Source organism: Hylaeus anthracinus, unplaced genomic scaffold (genome assembly GCF_026225885.1).
Source record: "Hylaeus anthracinus isolate JK02 unplaced genomic scaffold, UHH_iyHylAnth1.0_haploid 11989, whole genome shotgun sequence".
In the NCBI taxonomy this organism is placed as follows: domain Eukaryota; kingdom Metazoa; phylum Arthropoda; class Insecta; order Hymenoptera; family Colletidae; genus Hylaeus; species Hylaeus anthracinus.
The window spans coordinates 7,041,226-7,063,462 of record NW_026534337.1 but is presented as its reverse complement, the minus strand read 5'-3'; the positions used below and the strand labels follow the sequence as shown (position 1 = coordinate 7,063,462).

At 42.4% G+C, this 22,237-nt stretch overlaps 1 protein-coding gene across 8 annotated transcripts in view; it reads left to right on the top strand.

Annotated features, from left to right (window-relative positions):
* Positions 1–1,170: 1,170 nt before the first annotated feature.
* LOC128887747 (SH3 and multiple ankyrin repeat domains protein 2) overlaps positions 1,171–22,237 on the top strand; it is a 201,430-nt gene continuing 180,363 nt past the window's right edge. For 5 of the 8 annotated variants that reach the window (XM_054143972.1, XM_054143974.1, XM_054143975.1 and 2 more), the window contains exons 1-2: positions 1,171–1,234; positions 1,310–2,163. The gene's annotated coding sequence lies outside the window, so the exon portion shown is untranslated. Of the gene's footprint in view, positions 1,235–1,309; positions 2,164–2,869; positions 3,336–22,237 lie in introns of those variants that run through there. The other 3 variants (XM_054143977.1, XM_054143978.1, XM_054143970.1) reach the window with 3 other exon arrangements.

Sequence of the window (22,237 nt, the reverse complement as noted above, 5' to 3'; positions counted from 1 at the left end):
GGTGCCACCAGACGGCATAGTGTAGACATAGAACATGATGTAAGAATGCGTTCGTAGACGAGCACAGGTATAATATATCTACTTATAATATCTCTATAGATTAGACACGTAAAATAGACGGGATTATGCTATATCCTAGACTAAGACTATAGCTAATCGCAATCTCAGAAACATTTCCACTGATTGTAGATAATACCAGTAATCCCTCAGGGTTTGTGAAAAAACAAAAAAAACTTTTCTGTGAAATTGTAGTTTCTTAACTTCTTTTTGTATAATCAATGAAACCGAGACGCTACCGCGTCTCTAGATAGTTTCTTAACTTCTTTTTGTATAATAAATGATATTTTACATATTCTCGGAAGTCTCTAAGATAGATATAGTCTAAACAGCATTGACTAGTTAATATAATTTGTGAAATTAACAAAAACACACGAAAAGTGGGTAAGAGTATAGAAGTAATAAATATTTGTACGATTCTTATGACGAACCATTTACAGTAGAGTTTGTAACGTTGCAAAACACATTAGTTTATTGCTCCGTACCAATTAGAAAACATTAAATTTTCAATAAAGTCAGGGCCGACGCAAGTCAGGTTCAGCGCGTTCACCGGAACCCGGCCTCGTGTTTTAAAAGGCCCCGCGGTCTACGAAAATTACTGAATTAAAAGGCACCGATTTTGATAAACGTTTTACGGAATGATAATACCATTAACAAATACAAGACATATTTTTAGTAACGCTGATGAAATTGAAAGGAGTGACAAAAATCATCAAAGTGTTATTATTTAATATTCATCTTATAAAAAATATATAATATGTAACAGCATTTGTAAATAAATAATTTCTCGTTGTAAAATTTAAGTGTACGATTTGAATGTGAATCCAGGTCCCGCAAAATTTTTGAACCCGGCCTCGTATAAGGTCACGTCGGCCCTGAGTAAAGTACTTTTAAAAATGGCTCTAATAGAGGAATTGAAGAAGATCCCACTTCGAATAACTATTAATTTAGGTAATTTAATGCATAGAAGAGTTACAATAATTATAAAATCAAAAGGAAATCCCACGAAGGAAGTATTATATACTTATAAATTAATGTAATTTCTTTTATTTTTAATCAAGTCTTAAAAATTAAACAGTTGTGCAAATACTTATTGCTTCGACATTTCTATCGATTGTTTTTTTTTTTTTTTTTTTTTGTTAATTTCATAAATTACATAAATAGCTATTTATTTTTGGTACTCTATCTATTCTAGAGATTTCCGAGAATACGTAGAATGTCATTGTTTATTAAAAATAAGTTAATAAATTAGAATTTACATAGTTTTTTTGGAAATTGATCGGTGTACGAATACTTTCTACACACACTGTACGTAAGTAATTACATATCTATCAATACCTAGAGATAGACAGAATTTCCTAACGAATACTAGATAACGGTAATCACTCTATAACCGTAGTTGTTTATTAATTTTCGATAACCCTTTCTCGAAATAATCTAGATTGAACTTATTATCGAAACAGCGTATAAAGAATCGTTCATCTTTCTAACCAATATCGTTAAATCTGTCAACACCAACAGTTGTTCAGTGCGTGAAAGTATAATCGTGGAGATATCGACGTACATAACGGAACTCACCGGTCCTCGCTTCATTCTTGAAGGTCCAGTTTTATTTCGCTCTTCATCGTGAACGGCGAGCAGAAACTCACACCAAAGTCACAGAAATTTTGACGCCATTCCGTATATCGTGGTTGGCGCGACGTAAACAGCGAAATTTCGTTTTGGAGCGCTTCGATCGGCTTCCACGGTGCGGCGCTGGGGTCGCGGCTTTCGAGAGTCTGGGCAGTCGCGAGCGCGAGTTTGGACCGTGAAGACGCGGTTTGTCGTCGCTCCTCGTTCGTGATATTCCACACGTCAAACACGCGCCGAGGCGCGAAAACGAATAGGGTGTTCGATCGTTGTCGGTCGTGTCGAATAGTGTTTTTTTTTTTTTCTTTTTACGGGAGTGCAAGTGTGAACCGTACCAGCCGACGTAATCACAGTGTCATCGAACTTGATCGATCGTGAGGAGACACTCGGAAACGGAGCAAAGAAGGAAGTCGAAGCTGCACGTTCTTCCACGATCCAGGGGCGAGTTTACATCGAACGTCAGCTTTCTTGTCGGTGGTGAGTACTTTCGATTCTTTATTTTATTCAATGACTAGCGTCGTACGATCGTAACTCGTAAACACGAAGGCGTCGATAGCGACTCATTCGTACGACGCATTGTTTCTTTTGCGAATAGCGCATCGACTGTAGTCGATAACGCAGAAGTATCGTGTTTTGAAACGTTCGTCGCTTGGACAACACGCTTCGTTCGGAGTATCTGTTTTCCTCTGGTAATACACTTTTATCGGCATTCTTGGCGCAAAGTTTGTTTCGATATCGGAGTGCCATTAATATTTCACTCTCTACGCTGCGAGAGGTTAGAACCTAGTCGACTAATCGATTCGGAGCCCGCCGAATGTTCGCGAGTAGTTAGACGCGAGGTCGAACTAACATTTCTTTATTTTACTTAATATTTTCTTTGGAATTATACACGGTGGATTTTCGTTATCGTTCCGAGACGCAGAATGAAGCAAACAAGGATAACGTCGCGCTGAAAAGCAAATAGGTAATTGCATAATTATGAACCGGTACTCTGGCTATCTCGATATGTGACGATTCACTTTCGATTATCGAACGGTATTTTTGCGGGAAAACGTTGGCACGGGCTGCAATAATGGCGTCGCGTTGAATTCAGCATCACGGATATGGAGCACGGTGCTATTGTTTGATTAAAATTTAGTTATTAGATCAATTATGAGTTATCAATAGTTATAGACGATCGAGTTGTGCGACGATACAAAGTGTGCGACGACAAAAGAGTCGAAAACAGATGTTTTTGCCTAGTAATCAATAATTTAAGAGTGGCGTCGAAGCGTGTTGGAAATGTGTGCATTGAACCGTTATACAATTAATTTATTCAAAGCTGTTTGCCACGGAATGAAACGAATTAACGTAGAAATATAACGACGTGTTATTGAAAGTAAATTTCCGAGAATGTTTAGGTCGTTACAAATGGACAGAAGAAAAACTATGAAACATCTTGTTCGAATCGCGTTGTTTCCTGGAATTCCCAGGCGTCTAGGTAGTACACAATATATCGTCGCTCTGTTTTCGCGATGGGCAGTAATTAGTTTCGGCCAAGGGTACATTCGTAAACAAACGGATTACGCGACGGGCTGCTCGAGTGTGGAATTTCGACAACACGACGAAAATATTCGACGAAAGGTATTAACGTGGCACAGACGAGAACAGTAAGTTTGTAGTTTTTCTTTTGAGTCGCTTAGCCCATTGCGGTCGAATGTCGGGCGAGGCTCGACGAAAATCTCGACTGCAAAGGGCTTACGCATCAGTAAAGTATTTCTCTATAAAATTACATCGTAAACATTCATAATTTAGAAAAATATGTCCCATATAGAACCGTCTATTATGGTATGATAGATAATTAGATTTCTTCATCACCTCCTGACGAATATTATTCATAACCAGTATTATGTTTGTGTTAATTATATATTAATTCGTACCAAATAGAACCGTCTATTATGGTATCCCAGATAATTAGATTTCTTCATCACCCCCTGACGAATACTATTAATATTTAGAATTATGTTAATATTTAACCTAGTATTATATTAGTGTTAATTATATATTAATTCGTACCAAATAGAACCGTCTATTATGGTATGGCAGATAATTAGATTTCATCACGGCCAGGAGAATATTAATCAGTATTAAGTTAATATCTAATCTACTAATCTTAGACTTAATTATCTAATTCAAATTTCTCATGTAACTTTGTATTATTTATCATGGAATCCATTTGCATCTTGAAATTGAAATTGCAATTTTTGTGGAATATAAAGCCAACTTAAATTTTAATATACCTGTACTATTTTTACGCACATTTTTGCTTACACTCTCGTGTAGGCTTTCACGATTATATATATAATAATGTCAATCGCGGCGTGTATTCACATTTTTCGTCGCAACTTGGCACGTGTGTAACGTTTTCCCCGGACGTGTCGGACAACAGGTTTTTGCACACGTAAGTGTTTACCTTGCTTACGTAACGCGTCGAAGGCTGATCGCGACGCTCTCAAACGAGGGAGACACGTTCTTTTTCCTCCACCCTTCTGGAAAGCGAAATCACGTTCTTAGAATTTTTCAAAGTCGACCTTTCCTCGGGACCATATTGAAAAATTGACAAATAACATACCTGAATGCTTTTATTGAGCGTAGAAATTAATTCTGGACTTTTATATTCAATCATTTGTAACTCTAATCTAAGTAAATATATTTACTTGCCATTTTGTTGCATTAAAGGACCAGCCACAGTTCGCGCAGATGAATTTTAATAAAGATAAACCTGATACCATCAAGTTGAGACTCAAACTGGAGTTACAAATGATTGAATCCAAAGGCACAGAATTCATTTCTGCACCTAATAGCTTCAGTGATGGTATACAAAAATCCGTTTTATTCCTTGGCTCGCAAATTTATCACACTTTAGTGGTTTAATGGCTAGCTTCGGGGTGGGATTTCTCACCCTAGAAGCCTTAAAGCCTTGGCCTTGTTAATAGAGTAGAACAATACTTTAATAACGCGCACCCTATTAGGAATGCTCTATTACTCTCCGTTGCGTCTTCGCTTGAATTATTCTTCATTAGTCTGGACTCCTTGTTCTAATAACCATAGCTCTCTTATTGAGGAAGTGCAACAGAAATTCCTCCGCCTTATTGCTTCGCGTATAGCTTATTCTGTTACAACATATGGGCGCCATGCTACTAGGGTGCCCTTAAAACCAAAGAAAACTAAATTAACATCCATTATCTTCTATTCATACAAAATAACATCTATCCCATTCCAACAATTAATATTCAAAGAAAAATATTCAACTCTCGTATCCTAATTCGGAGCTCGAACGTTATATGTTCTATTTAAAATAGAGTCTATATTTCATTGGCTACTTCACTCAAGCCTCCAGTTACAAATACAATTATTACCCATAACTCCAATATGATAATAGTAATATTGGAGCTCTTATGGATAATAAATATTGGAGTTCCTGAAATACTTATTCACTGAATATAACATGTACGGAATTAGGAACCAAAAGAGGTCCTTTATTAAACTATACTCCAAAACATTGCTTGTATAATACACGTTAAAAGAAAGAATCGCAATACAATGCCATGGCGCGTTTTATCGTCGTCCTCGGGCGCCAAGCGCGTTCAGGTCAGATTTATCACGCGAACGGGACGAAAATCGCGGCACGGGGTCGGATGAAACGTTCAATTTGCAACACCCGGGTTCGTTTTGCACCTCTTCGGTGTTAACGTCTCGGTACGTAAAACGTTCCGCGGAAGTTCGTCGACTCCCTGGCTCGGTAAATTCGAGTCATGCGCGCGCGCGATGTCGTGTCGTGTCTATTTAGAATTTCAGCGAGATCCACGCGGTTGAATTCCGGCACGAGCGGTCGTATTTCACCTAAGGGAAGGGAAAGGGGACGCTCACCGGGGCATCGGGAGGGTTTCCGCGGCGCGATCTCGTTAGTATCTCGATGAAATACACAGGTGCAAAGCAACGCTCTACGCGTGTTTTCGCCTTCGTCGGGACAGATAAGAAAGGTCTCGCCGGGGCCGCACTGTTTATGCTTCCACGACGGAGGTCGCGTTCACCGAGTAGACGGGCAACTACGAGCCGAAGATGACGAAACTCGCCGTCTCGAACTCCTAGCCTCGCGTTCCAACGCAGATCTTTTCCCGCGACTAGCTTTTCCAGGGGGATTCCAGCCGTGCTTAGTTTGAAATTTTCATTTTTGCAAGATGCTGGAGTATTAGCTGGATTTTTCGTTATTTTCCTTCAATATTCTTAATTTTTATTTCATTTGAATACTTGGTAAGGAGCGAAGTGAATACAATAACGCAATGATGATGCTGAATATTTATTGCTACAAACTAGACAATTTTAGTTTCCATTGTTTGTAAAGTAGAGCTTTTTGGCGTATCATGTTATAGTTGAAACTTTATCGAGCCAACTATAAGAATGAGTCATATTCACCTGCCATCTGCATTTACACAATTTATCACGTGGAAAGCTTCGAATGATCCCACATTTTTCCAGTCCAAAATAATTTTTATCCCTCCATCATTCCGTAACTCCAAAGCTGCTCCTTCCTGCTTGAAATACCTATCTAAATACACCTGTTAACACAAAGCGGCTTCTGTTTGAAAATCCTCGAGATCTGGCAATCCATGTGACGCAATCGGTCAGCAGCTTACGGCACCGCAGAAAATTGGCGACGATGAGTCGCTCGTTCGAAAATTCATACGTCTCGCGCCGGTTAATTGCGACGTTCGTTAAATTGGAAAAACAAATTGCGTTTCTCCCGCGGCCGTCATTCCGCGGGAACGGTTCACGCAACCGGCCCCGGAATTACTTATTTTCCGTCCAAGGACGCTCGCCTCTCCCCGCAATTGTCGCGTGCTGCTGGCAAATAGAACAATGGGACGCAATTTAGATAAACGTCTGGTCTCATTGCCCCGCTATCTAGCGTGCGCGATCGTTTCCATTTCCTCGCCTCGTAACCCCGCGAGCTTTCCCGGAAGCTTTCATCGATGCAGCCATTTCCCCACTTGGGTCACGCGTCTCCACGCGATCGTTTGCCGATTTCCTAGAGAGATTTTACGCGAACGGGCAGCCTAATTACGCGAATAGGGCAATTAGAGGTATAACGTATACAAATTGGGGGAGTCTGTGTCAAAACCTGATTACGTGCATTATTGAGTAGGATAGGGTAGGAAATATCAATGTTATTCGAACGATATATTACTTTCAGAAATATGGTACACGTGAACCGTGCTTCGTGAGTTATTTATATTATATTCTTATGTTTACATCCACGGTTCATTAGTACATAATTTAAAGGGGTATTCTGAATTAGGAGGTCTAAAAAACGCGGTTTCTCGTGAATTTTTTTAGGATGGAAAAAAATAATTAATTCTATCGAACTTTTTATCCTATTTTCATACATATTTGAGTATTCTGTACAAATTTTTTCAACAAGAAATATTCAAATTGAGTCGACTGTGACGCGCATTTGTAGAGCACCTCACAATTAAAACCTCCTATCGGCGGGAAAGATGCAGGTCGTAATTTTGGTTTGACACAAAAAAATCAAAAGAAATTTTCATTTTCATACATTTTCCTTCTATGTGAACGAAGAAAATTCCTACGAAAAAAATTTTAAACAACTTTTCTATCAAGTTGAAGTGATTTTTTTTCACCCAAAGAACTCGTTCTTATTTTGAAACTTGCAGTAATTTCGCATTTCTTTATTTTTGCGGGTTTTTCTTAGTTCACATAGAAGAAAAATGTATGAAAATGAATATTTCTTTTGGTTTTTTTTTGTGTCAAACCAAAATTACGACCTGCATCTTTCCCACCGATAGGAGGTTTTAATTGCGAGGTGTTCTACAAATGTGCTTCGCAATCGATTCAATTTGAATATTTCGTCTTGAAAAAATATGTACAGACTACTAAAATATGTATGAAAATAGGATACAAAGTTCGATAGAATTAATTATTTTTTTCAATCGTAAAAAAATTCACGAAAAACCGTTTTTTTTAGACCTCCTAATTCAGGATACCCCCTTATAATAGACCCCCGTAAAGGTTCCAATTACTTTTTTGAGATGAACGCGCATGAATGAGGTCGATATCTACTAAAAATCTTGTAAAATACACGGTAGATATGATCCATTCAATTGAATTATCGGATTTAATCTCGTTTTTCTTATTTGATCGCTTCAAAGCAGGCGATCACACACTTTCGATAAGTGAACACTGAGCGTTATCGTACTCCACCTCGTACAGGAAGGTTGCCAACCTTATCAGTGAGCAGTTAGGGCGCGCATACCCTTGGCCATATCCCGTTAAACAAATGAATTGCGTTAGTAATCGAAAGAAATAAACGAATTTCGCAGATTGCATGGACGGTGTCGGAGTATGTGCAATTCCTCCTTGGATTGCGCTTATCGCTATCGTTAACGGCCGCATCCTCCACCGATACCGGCGTAAAGAGGCGTGCGTTGTATGTCATAATCCAGATGCACCGCAAGATAAAGCGACGACACGGTGCCGGTATTTGTACGAACGTACGACACGCCGCTGCGTGTACTTACGTTGGGATGATTTATCGCGCCTCGCCTCAAGGATGCTTCGAGCGAGCCGCGTTATCTCCGACAATTATGCCTATTGATAACGCGCGGCCCAACGGGATGCGGTACAGGTTACTTCTGTTGCTCCGATTCCACCGTGCAAGGCTAAGGTTCATTCCTGTAGGTATACCAAAGAGAACTTTGGACTAAATCCGATCAGAGACGAGCACAATTTTAATTGTATTAAGCCCTCAGGGACTGTAGTTCGATTGTGGCTACAGTACGGGTTTAGCGATCCCGAGGTACCCGAGATATAGGGCCGGTGGGCCTCAACGGGCCACTGGCATCCCTAATGGGAATATAATTGATCTAGAATTATTTAATTATAATTGTGTATATAATTATACTCGAATTATATACTTGCTTCGATATCTGAAGGTAGAGTAATTCAATAATTCTAACCGAATAGTTATAAACGAACACGTTTTTCTTCACAATACGTGTCGAAAGTGTTCACGTAATTAGTCGATGAATATTTCTACCTTGTTCTTTGAACCACCAGTCTGCTCTTAGAGATATTTCTCACCGTATCTTCCCGAAAGTATCGCGAATGAACAATGCAAATGAAATTTAATGCAAACGAATTCAGTACCATCTGTTTCCTCTTCAAAGAACAATTCTCCACCCCTGCCTCTCGTAGCAATAATAACTCCCGAATTTCGAGCGTCACCTGCGTACCTGCACGTATCTTTCATCCATTTTTGTTCGTCGCTTCTCTCAATGTTTGCTGTTCGCTTTCAAAAAGGGGGGTAGGTGGGAGGACAAAAAGAGTTCTTTGACGGGCCGTGTTCGACACGCTGCACCCTCGTAGGAGGGTGTTTCTCTCCGCTCGTTTGCATACATCTTTTACTCGTTGTCCTGCGAAATTGCTCGTAAACAATAACGCGACGCGCGACAAAGGATCGCCGTGAATGGCGTCGAGCCTCGACTCGACGAACCCCCCCGTCGTCTTTAAAATTAATCGACTTCGTTCCCGCGTCCACGTTCCCGTTGCGAAATCATGGCTGCGTGTTTTGCCAACGAACCACGGTAGAATGCAAGCGCACCGAACGTTCCTAGGACGCGAATACGTTACGAAAGTAATGCGCGACGCGGGACGTATGCACTTTGGGACGCAATATAATAATGCCGCGTCTTCGTCGCACCCGAGTTGTTCGCGATGATAAACACGCGAAGTTATTCCGACGTGCCGCGAGACGAGTTTCCGGGGTTGGTATCTCGCGTTAATTTAGAGAGGGAAAAGGGGGACCGAAGCTCGATTGTTTTTAACAATTTATAAGTTGGGAAGAATACTCATTTGGACTTTGTTGCAAATTAAAGCTATTTTTAACGTTTGGACTTTAGTAGATATTATGATATGGGTATACGATTGTTTTCTAGAATGAATCGTATTTTATTATTATACTACATATTAACGCAATATTCGAGACACGTACATTTTTAAGAATTTGATTTTCCCTCGATTGTCTTATTTTCTCAGAGAAGTCGTTATCACCTGTGTAAATTTTCAAGCAATCATGCTTGCCTAGTACATTTCTCAGTACAGATTTTCAAGCTTCTGGTAATAATAAATAATAAAAAATGATTCTTTATCATTATTTATTTTATTTTTCCGGCCGTTTCGAATAATGCGAATACAAATGTCTTCGAGTTGAGTAGAGAATCTTTGATTGAGGCCTGCGAAGGGTAACCATTAATCCGCTCGCGTCGACTTGGTTCGGCTCGGCTTGACGCGTCGCAGCGTCGCGGCGCTCATCGACGCGGTCCTCCTGCCCCCTCCTCGCCCCGACCACCCCCGTCCACGGCCCAAAATCAATATAGGCGCCGCCACTGACGTCGTTCCACCCAGGATTTTCCACCCTTCCGCGTGCCACCATCTTTCGTTTCCTTCGTTCGTCGGAACTTCCCGTCGCGTCTCACCCAACTTTACATCCCACTCGTCGCCCCCCTGCCTCCCTTGACACCTGGACCCTTTGTGCTTCGCAGTTCCTCGAGAGTTAATTCACCGGGACTACGCTGGAAATGAGATCGCATAATGCGTCTGATGGGGGCGCGCGATCCTTGAAGTAAAGGCTCGTTCGCCGACAAATATACTCGACCTTTAGCCACTGTTTGCTCCTATTGTTTGCGCGAAACGCTTCTTCCTAAACTGATGTAACTTTGGTATAATATTTATTAAAATGGGTCTCATACTTTCGCTCTCATTCTTTTTAGGAAGATATCATTTGAGTTTAGGGAGTCGAAGTACTTTGGGTGGTACCAATTGCAATTCAATTGTATTAGGGTTGTGCCGTGCGAAAAACAGAATGCGAGGTGTTTACTCAGATCACTTAAGCATATGTTTATTACTAGATACATCACGTGCTTAACGTTCCATTTGGATCGACTGTGTTGATTTCCAATCGATGAATATCTCACAAATTGCAATACCTGTTTTTCCATTTTTTATAGTTACGTATGGTTCACTCTTTCCTGCAAATCAACGTTGGGTGTTAATATAATTTTTGTACAGAGTAAAACTGACACCGTGCAGCGAGTCCTTATTCTTCGAGTCAACACAGTCGCTTCCTGATTAAAACCTAGAATTTTAAGGACACCTCTCGCACAATATGTTTGCGATGTTCTTTGAAGACGAGCGCGGAACCGAAAATAACTCTCGCTTTGTACAACCCGTGAATAATACCTTGCCATTAATTCTGTGGGGAAAAATACGTGATGTATTCCCCCTCGCGCACCTCATTACACCACGTTTATCTACATTGAATGCAGGCTCGTTTTCTCCACGGCGTGATGTTTATTTGTTTATTTCGATAATTAACGGGTCGAAGTCCAATTCTGTATGCAACTTAATAACACACACGGCGTTCGCACAGTGTATCTTCGCGAACAAGTAATCCTAACTGGTACTGGTCGCTATCTCTTTTTCCAGAGCATGTTTGCTCTGTACTTTTTCATATTTATACTTTTTCCTGTGTTACGTTACTCTGATATTTTCCTCTCCATCGCATAAAATCTCCATAAATAATAAATAAAGATCGAGGCGGTAGCACTACTCATAGATATTTTCAATCGTTTCATACTTTCGGGATAGGAATGAAAAATGATCGATTATGCGGCTGAAAAGATACGAATACCAAGATTCGTGTCGATTTCTCCGAAGTTGCTTTTCGTTTCATATAGTTGACTTTATTTTGTACCGATTTAACACGTTGGTCGGATTTTTCAGCGAGGAACTAAAAATATTAATTCCAAAAGTGAGACGATAATGAAAATAAATTCGGATAGGATTTGTGAATTGAATAGGTTAAAAAATTGAATACTACGACAAATGTTAATTTATCTAATCTTTAATAGTTTCGAGACGAAATTTTATCCTGAAGAAATGTTGACATGTGTCAGCCAACCCATTAAAAAAATCAAAAACATTTAAAAATATGGCTGGTGCTGTAGCTATCCTCGAAGTGTATGCGTTCTCGCACGAGTTAATGAACTTTGGTCGCGAGAGACGGGACGGATCGCGAAGCTGGGACGAGGATAAGCTAATATTGTCGTCTCGATCGATTGGCTTTCGGTATCACTCGGACAAACACGCGGCTTAAATCGATCTCGAAGCCCCAGCGCGTGCAAGCGAAAGAGTCGAAAGTCGATAGCGGTGAACCCCCGGCGGAAGCCTATCGCATTCAATAGACGATCCTCGACCGAGAGCCGCCGCAGATGCTATCTCCTCCCCGCGATGTTCGTCCAGTGAAAGCATCTTGTCGCGTCCCATTCGACGCATAATTGCCATTGTTGCTTCTTGCCGTACGTGCATTTATCGTCTCCGTAGACTCTGCCGCGTCTGTCCCCCTTCCTCGATCCTTTATTCATTTTTTTACTCGACGTATAATAATTCCAACTCGTAAACGACACGAGACCGGTCGAGGTTTATTGCCTCTGTCGCGCCTCCATCCGTCGAGAGTTTACTTTCGTCGCGACGCTTCGTTCTCGATTCGATAGCGAGAGTCAAGGTTACATACTCGCGTTCGCCTCGTCTATGGAAGCTGTGCGATAAGGATCATTTGCAATGTTGTTTAAATCAACGTTATTTCATTCATCATACTGCATAGTCGTCACTCTTTAATTTTTCTTACATATATTTACGCCAATAGTTACCATTGCTTTCTCAGTTTATCTCGATATGTCTCGTTCGTCGTAATCAAACATTTATTGCGTTATTTACTTTTGTATCGTTATCAAAAGATAGGAATTTCATTAAAATTCATTTTCGTTGACGCTTAACTTTTGGAATCTATTTTTTGAGTCCTTCAGTGAAAAGCACTGTCACCCATAGATGGGTGACATGGCGATCAATGTGTCAAATACAAAGTCTATCTTACGCGTCTCGGACACTTTAATTTTTCGTTACGCTGTAGGTTTGTATTTGTAGGTGTCGCCGTTACGCGACAGCCAATCGAATTGCCTCGCCAACTCCCGAGCAACGAACTATATCGAGAGTTATGGCGCAAAGGACGTCGAGGGGCGCGAAGGTCCAGAGGCATGAATCGACGAGACGAATCGGAGATTTCTAATCGTTGCACCGATGATCAACGATACTCTTTTTTTCGCCTGAGGGGGCGCAGTTGACCAAATTGCATTCTCCCCTCTCCATAGGACGGTCGTCGTTTCCGTGGGGTCGTTGGACGATTTCGGAGGATAATTTATGACGCCCCAGCGGTTCGGTCGCGCGAGGGCCAGCATAAACAACCTTCTCCCTCCTTCTTTTTCCCCCTTTCTTTCCTCTGTTTCCCTTTCCGCTGGTCGGTCACCCTCTGGATCCTATGGGAGCATCGACGGAACAGGGAGAGGGAGATCAATACCGAAGAATAGCGCGTTTTCACTCGCTTTTCCTTCTTTTTTCGCCACGATTCGAAAACAATCCTCCAACCCTTCTCGACGTTTCTCGACCGTTTCTTCTCCCTCTTCGATCTCTTCTGCTCGTGAAAGCTTTTCCCGCCCCCGAGGGTGCAGAAGTCGAGCTCGAGTTGCCTCGAGTACGTGGAAAGTCGCAAGTTTGCGGTCGAATCGTTCCTCGAACCGTATCCTGGCCACTCCGATGCTTTCGTGTCGAATATATACATTTTCGAGTAGTACATTGCAAATCTGATTGATACTCCTCTTGTAATGGAGACCTAATACGAGGAAGAAGGAATGTTGCATCTCTTCTGTTTTCAAATTATATGTGACAATTCTAAAACTTTTGAAAATGTACATGTTCGATATAAAATTATCTTCACTTCTTCACGACTCGAAGAATCGACTCGTCATCTTTCCCGACTAGGAATCTTCACCCTAAAATTTATTTTCGAATAAATCGTGATTCCATCTACGAATTTCGTTCGCGTAGCTCATCTTCTTCGACCCCCTGTGTCTGTGCGCAGCGCAAAGTTTTCCCTCTGGCCAGCTTCGCGGTCTTTCTTTTTTTCCACGCTTTCGATACTCGAGCTCTTTGACACCATCGGACCCCGACGTTTTTCCTTCCACCCTATATATCACGAAACCCTCTTCACGGGTGCTCGATGATGCGTGTGATGCACACGAGCAGTCCGAACGGTACTTTGCGTCGGACTCTTTCCATGGCTCCGCTTCGAACCCCGTCACGAGCAACGACCCAACGATTCCTCTGGTCAGGACTGCAGTTGGGGATGGGCAACCCTTGTGCAATCTAGACCATTCCTTAGCTAGTGGGTGAAAAGAAGAGACACCACGCTATTTATTTACCTTTTCTCTGAAGTTGAACGATTTTTATAGTAAAAGATACTCTTTATAGAAGAAGTAGGGAAACGAAGAGTGGAAATAGAAAAATATAGAGCTGTGGTATCGTAGCCCTCATAGAGCGTAAAAACTAATAACGCCACAAGGAAACAGTGACTTTATTTTCCAAGCACAGTATATTTTCTTGAGGGAGGATGATTGGACTTTAAATGAAAAAATTCGAACTGTATCGCCAAGAAGGCATTTTGTAACGAATCGACCGCAATTGAGCCCTGTTGATTAGCCACCCTTGCGCGATGGATAACCTGCACCCTTCTTTTAGGGGCTCTGCCTTTGGCGAACGGTATTTTTCGATCAAGAGGGTGGAAACTCGTCGGTGCCGAAAATATTACATGGCTCTCCGGGGAGAAGTATCCAGAGAAATAGAGTAGGCGAGGAGGATCGACCTTAATCCTATATACCGTTTGTCGAGCGTACGGGGACAAGGACAATTTATACAGGGTGTGCTGAAACTTATTCGTGTTTGTAGTATGGATACGGTACTCGTACTTTCTGCATACTGTTTTCATTTCAATTTTAAGTAGTCCAGACTTTTGTCGATACGAAGAAAACAGTGTTCGTTGAATTTCAAAGTAAAAATTCCACGTCAATTCTGTATCGTTCTAACTGCGATGGAATCGTGTCATCCTTCTTCCACTCTTCTTCAACTCCAATGCCTCAGCTTCTGGCAACTATCGCCATTAAGAATCTAATTCCATTCTGCTACGAAGTCATCATTCCATTAAAAATCCCTCGAGACAATGATCGAGGCGATGATCCCGTTTCTATCGCGGAAGTCGAACCGAATGGCAAGCAATTTCTTTGTTCGCGAGGGTGGTGTGGGTCAACTGGACGTTAGAAGCCAGCACGATGGCACGTTAAACGTCGGAGAGCATGGTCGGCCAGGGCACGATAAGAGGCGCCCCTAATCGCTGCTTAACTTAATTACCAGAGAGTCCACGTCCACTGGGACCAAAGTCATCGATGTCTCCCGACCGATGCTGTTTCCGTTTCTCCCCTCGAACATTTTATAGGACGACTGTTCGGATATCGTCATTTCGGGTAATCGTTTTCGAACTTATCCTTCGAGTACGCGACCCCACGGTCTCCGTTTCCCAATAATTGCATTTTCCGCGGTCAATGTAACTTTCGTCGCAAATTAACTCTTTAGCTGCGTATAGTCAGCCGGAGCTGCGTATAAGTTGCAATCTTAGGCTCCCTTGTTTATCATCACAAATTGCACCGTCTCGTACAAAATATGTTCCCACATCTTAACACTTAGTCCACCGCATGCGCCACAGAGAATTGCTCGGAAGTAGCACGGACTGAAATTCACTATTTGAACTCAAAAAAGTCGGAAAACTAGTCACGTGCCCCATTATATTTCACGGCAACAATTTCGTTTAACGATTTCACATATTGATTATACAAAACATAAAATTGAAAGTTCAAGATGGGAAAATCTCCCCGATCGGTCGGCCAAGTTCTTATACAAATGCTCTTTGTCGTTTTTTTAAGGGGTAGAATATTCACACATTTTTTTTCCATGCAACACAAGCTCATATTTGTTATATCTGAATACATATACCATATTTTGGAATCATTCAAGGAATCATACACATTTATCAATTTCACGCTCCCATAAGTTTATCCTGTGCATACACAAATAAAGTTTGCCTGCGATATCCCCTCGGAAGATACATCCGATTGGAAAGGGTTAAAACTCTTTGACTCGCGTAACAAGTTGTCCGTAAGCTTATAATGAAAACGTAAGACCGATACGGAAGCGTCGTACCGAGAATTACGTCGATGCCGCGATGTCAATGCACCCTGGGCACGTCCGAGCCGTGGAAAAAGGCGAAGAAGTTGGGCCCTCGGTGAGTAATGCCGCGGGTCCATCGGTTCCAAGTGCGTTCTTGTCGTTTCGGTGCATACGCCCTGGCTGGACTGGCCCTCCGCAGTACAAAAACCCCGCGCAGGACAATAACCCTGAATAAATCACTGCCCCCGATGGCAATTCGGCCCTCTCGGCGCTGTTTATGCCGCCGTTGCCTAAACAAGATCAAAACGAGCGTCTTCGGCTCCGCTTCTCGTCTTCCTCTCGGTGTCTCGGCCTGCCTTGCCCTTCAGGAATTCCTCGAACCAACGATCGCACCCCTTCCACTGGAACCTTCCCACCAACCACGAAGTCATTCGGTACAGAATTTTTCTTCGTTGACGTTGTTTCGATCTGAAGAGGTCTCATTTTCAAAATTTTAATAGCCGGAAGTTGAATTTCAATAGGGTTCAGATTAGGAGAGTAGATCGTTTAGGCCATACTGGAAAAATCGAAAAGTACTTTCGAATCAAGTTTCTGATATCAAGACAGGTCTTTCTACGATCCTTCTATCTGGATTTTGAATAGACTTTGTGGTTTACGATCCACATTCCCTTGAAATTCAGAGGTCATACCGTTTGTCTAGCCTTGAAGAAAAATCTTGACCACTTGAAACTGAAAATCAATGAAAAAGGTATCAGCTTCCCTCTCAATTATCTCTAAGCCACCCTGATGAGCCTTTCTGGAGGTATACATTCCATATTCCTTTAAAATTCAGAGATCACTCCATATTTCTAGCCCTAAAGAAAAATCTTGACCACTTGAAACTGAGAATCAATGAAAAAGGTATCAGCCTCGCTCTCAATTATCTCTAAACCACCCTGATAAATCTAGATGCACCACCCAGAATTCTAATCTCTTCCTATCCGGGGCAAAATAGACTCTCGGCGTTAGAAAAGGGAGCAGGTGTGGGGCACAAAGGGGCATAAAATGTAAATTTCGGAGTTAAGCCAGTACTCTCGAGAAACTTGAGCCGCGGATGCAAACTGCAGTTTAGAGCGCGTTAAGTCGCAGTTAAATCTAAGCTCTGGAACGGCAGCTCGCGACATAAATCTTCGCCCCTGACGTAACGGCGTCCACGCGCGTCGGTTCGTCGTGGGCGTGCGCGAGAGGAACTTTTAGGTTGTCGGAGATTCCGTGATTTTCCTCGTCGGACGTGGCCCCGCGACGGAGAAAGTATCGTCCTCGACGCGGCGAAACGCTTCTACTCTCGTTCGACCCTGCCTACCGCGCGTAACCTCCGCTAACATGCAACTCTGACGCAATCTAATCCATTAAGGTCGCGCGATGGGTGCTTAATGCCTATGGTCGGGAGGGAATCTCACCTGCTCGTCAAAATCGCAGGTACATCACGATATACTCAGTGCCAGCACGCTTGAAAGGCGAGTGAAAAGTTGTTGGAAGATTCTATCGTGTTAACGGGTAAATTTAATTTTCATTTCGTTGGAATTAAAAAGGGGAACACGAAGAGTGAAGGCTGTACTTCCGGAAGGCACCGGTGGTCTTAAAGTGTCTGAATCTTTTAAACGGGTGAATTCCCGAAGTTAAAATTTTATATTTTTTGTCTCTTCCACACTCTTCATAACATCCTCCGAATTTCATATCAATTAGCCACAGGTGCCTTTCGAAATAATTTTCAGAATGAATAATCGATAATAGCACTTCGCTTAAAACAAGCTTCTACAAACTCCCTAAGTTAAGTTAACCACTTGCGCTGGAAAGACGTGCCACGCACGTCGTGATGCTTTTGTCACCGAATCGCCAACGACGATGTTCTATACTTCCTTCAAAAAACTATTCCAAATAAATTAGTCGAAAATTAATTAGTTTAGAAAATATAAATCTTTTTCCGATTTCTCTGAAGAATCGAACACTGGGAGTCGCCTCCCAGCGTGTTACACTGGACCGTTCTGGTACACGCGTTCGGTAAATTCGTTGCCAGCGCAAGTGTTAAAAGTTTGCCAAGTCGTCGAATTCGAACATATTATTGTGTCCCAAATTAATAAATTGTTGCACTAGTATCCTACACGGTTAGTTCCACTTTCGTGCAGGGATTTCGACGCCAGACCCGTCGAAGAACCTTCGAAAACCGCAGAAAGTTCCTCCACCGTGTTTCCCACGCGTTCCTCCCCTTCACGCCAAGGGGAGAAACGTTCGACACGCACGAAACGCGGCGAACGCTCGGATATAGGCTCGCTCGTTCGAATATCGACTTGGACCGCATTCCGCGGCCCAGTTTTCTCCTGCTCGCGTTTACTATCGGCCCCGCGAACGACCTCGTGAAGTATTAGAGCCAGGGTCTCCTACGAAGTCCCCGCAATGTTGCCGAGTCGTTAATAAAATCGTTGTGTCCGGTATGGCTCTTCCTGACGCGACCACGCAATCGCTGGGGGACCGTTTACGATTTGCCGGCTGCGAAAGCCGCCACGCCGTTTTACGACGGATAATCCATTAACGAGAACAACCTCCGGAACGGAGCGAGGGTATGTAATCCGAGGAAAAGTAAAGAGCCGAGCTTGCCGCCTGGGCTTTGAGAGAGGTTAGTCTTATTCGAGGACGGAGGCTGGAGGCCGACGTGGGTGCACGAAAGTAAGCAAGGAATTGAGATGGGTATGAATGGGACAGTTCTTTTAGTCGTGAATAAATTGCGAAACTCGTATTAGTACGACTTCATTCGATTCTATTTATGTTCCATCATTGATCGAGGTGTGATGATGATCACGGAAACATTATCGATACCTCGTGTATTATTGGAACCAGTCGCTCGAAAAAATTCGTGTAATGACTTCGTAGGTATGTCAAGAAGCACAGAAAGTTTCACCTTAATTCGTGCGGTAGTTTTCGTTTGAAAAAATCGGAAATGATTACTGGATAAAACTACCCCTTTCACGGAGCACCATCTTCCACATAGAAAAATGCTCATTTTCAGGCATTTTGGTGCCTTGGCTAAGTGTATAATATGAATAATTCCTTTGTGTATAATATGAATAATTCCTCAATTTTCATGAAAATATGTTGATCTATACAGAAGATATAAAGTGTCCTTGTTCCAGGCATTTCAACGTTGCAGCAGTAAACTTCCCTGGTCCCTGTGGTTAGAATCGAATAAGGTCGAAACTTTGCATTTCCCATATATATTAACATATTTTAATGAAAATTGGCAGAAGTGTTCCTAGAACCACGTACTTTTACTACACCCATGAAATATTTACATCGCCCGTTCAGTATCGCCTGGAAAAATTCCCAAACGCTGCCATCTTCTAATATTTCTACAGATCCATTTTTTTAACGTCACCGATATGTCTCTAACTCGTCTTTAACTCGTTTATCTGACTTGCAACCATGTTGGCTCCGAAAGCAGCTAAGGATCCAAGGATCCGTGGTCGCTTTTCGTCGCAGATTGATCGTTGGCGTCGGATGGATCGCGCTCGCTGTTAGAAATCGCTTCGTCACCGACGCGATTTCAGCCTTCGGATCGGCGTGTCGCAACAATGTCGCTAGTAATTAGAATATTTTCATTTCTGTCCGCGTCCGGCGAGCTCTCTCGGCCTCTTTGCGCGCAACCCTCGCGCGCTCCGCGTGGGTGGGACCGGTTTTAAGTCGCGTTCACGCTGCGCGACGCGACGCGATTCTCTCTCTCTCTCTCTCTATCTCTCGCGGCTTGTATGTAGGACTCTATGTACCAGAACGGAACTAGTTCGTTCTAGCAGAGAGTCCGGATCGTTCGGTGGAAAGGAGAAAGACGCCAGGGCTCCCCTTTCCCTCTCGCGGTCGTTCGTCGAGCGCATTTGCCTTTCACGGCTCGCTCGCTCGGCTCCGCTCGCGTGCACGCGCTCGAGCTTCATTGAAACTGCGAGGCTTCACTGGAAGTCCCAAAAAGATGGCCAGAAGTGGTTTGGCTAGGTTGGATTAGGTATCTTGCTTGGGTCGCCGGAATTGAGGGAGGTCAAGGATAAGTGATCCTTGGAATATAAGGGTAAATTTTGCGAGGACGGTTAATCTTTGCAGGGCTTGTACATTGCCTTCCAACGATGATAAATTATCGTGGTACTAAATTAGCACTTTATCTACTGGTTTGTCGAGAAAGGGTCTGCACTTTAAAAAAGAACTTTCGATATTACTATATAGTATATGTATACTAACATATGTATATATATGTATATGTATGTATATTAACACATAGTTGACCGGTCACGGGTAAACTCGTGTTTGAACTTGCGTTATCTATTTCAGTTTATGAAACCCAGGGCTACATAGGATATTGCAAAAGCCTTGCTCATCCTGTTTAAGTCCTGTCGATTTTTCATTCTTGTTTCAAAATAGAATATACTCTTCTCAGTATATCACATTCGATTACGAAATAATAGCCGGTGACATGAAGTCGCTTCTGTATAAAATTGCCGATCAACAACCCTTAAGTGTCCTAAGTTTCGAATTTGATACTGGACTTTTAAATCGGATTGTATGCATAATGTTCTTTCGAACAAAAGTGAAACAAATAAACGTCAGTTGTCAAAATTGTTCGATATATAAATTCGTTAATAAATACATTGATGTGTGTACAAATTTAATTTAGAAAATCAGGCTTTTAAGGGTTAATATGAATTGAGATTGACTCGTGCATACCGTTATAAAGTATACTAAAATCCCGTTTTGTTTCCTCAAACCGAGTACTTCAAGTTGTCGATACGTCAATCCACAACACGATCGAAGACACTGAAATTAAAAACATTAACACTGAATTAAAACTACGAATAGGGCCCCAGTAGATAAAGTGTTAAGACTGAAAGTATTTGGTATTCTCAGATCCTTGAATCACCCCTATTCACGAAACCTCTTCTATTGTCGCCCCCTGATTTTCATTTGTAAAGAAGCCGACGAATAAAATAAATGAGATAAAAAATCCGAAGATAACAGCGAATTTCGCTGGGATCCCTCTCGGCACGAAGGGTCGCGGACACGCACAAGCCGCTGACTCGCGTGAGCGCGTGCGTACGTGCATCGTGCGTAAAGCACGCCACGAAACGATCCCGCCGGCGGATTATGTTAATTAAACGTAATGCAAGAAGCCGTGGGGAAATTAATCGCGCCTCGTCCCCGCCGCCTCGATCTCTCTCGTTATTGGCGGCGCTGCTTTTCTGCTCGACCCTCCGCCTTTTATTTCCTTATTCTCCGAGTGTCCTTCCTTCCTCCTTTCCTGCTTCGATCTTCCAAAAGGAAGTCCCTCCCCCGCGAACAGACGTCGGAGATTTCGTCCCGAGTTAAGGGATCTCCTCGCTTAACTCGATTCAGCATTTGCATTATTCACTGAAAGTCCTCCTTGGGTTCATCCGACCGAATTTTGCTCAAAGCTGGTAATAAATTGGTAGATACGGTAGCTTCTCAAAGGACGTTCGATCTTAAAGGTTCCTTGAAGAATCGATTTTTTTTTTTTATACAATCGACAGGGTTGCAGAGTTTTAAATGAGGCGACATTGGCGGTGCTTTGGGTTGTAATTAGCTTGCAATTAGGAGCATATTCTCTTTTCCAACCATCGTCAGCTCTATCCGTGGATATCCCTTAAAGCATTCCACTAAGCTACTTTGCAATATTTTTCAACGTTTCTGTTCTATATTTATGGGTCAGAATACCTCGAAGTGGAGTCCATTCCAGAATCAGAATCCAAACGCAGGATGTTAACTCGACTAAGTTGCGTAGCGCGGTAGCTCTAAGATCAACAGATTTATGTTTGGTTATCCATTTTCCAGCGGCTATTACAGGGCAAAAAGTTGATCGCTGTTATTTCCATTTGTTTTTGCCGGGTTCTCGATAGGGTCGGGGTGCTTTAGAGCAGGCGCCGCGCGTCCGAGCAGACCGGATCGACGTCGCCGGGAAAAATAGACGTCCTCGCGAGGGTTTCTCGCGGCGTTCGCACGTTTGCTCCTGGTCGTTCATTAAAGTAGAAAATAGCTAATGCATGGTTCGATGACACTGGGAATCTTGCGACGGTTCACGACAAATTTCTGGTAGATCGAAACAACTGGATTGACTGTCGTGTCCATGAAATTTGCAAAAAAATAGGTGTACTGTCGAGAAGTGATTAAAATTAGGAATAATAGCGAGGCTACTTAGTCGATCTGCATCATGTACAGTACTAGGAGGAGGTATTTTATTCGTACACGTCTTTAGACGATGCGGTACAGCATTCTTTCCCAACAAAAATTAACCTGACTTGCTACAAAAGCATTGCAACGCCAAATCACCTAAAAATACAATAGCACGAATAGAACT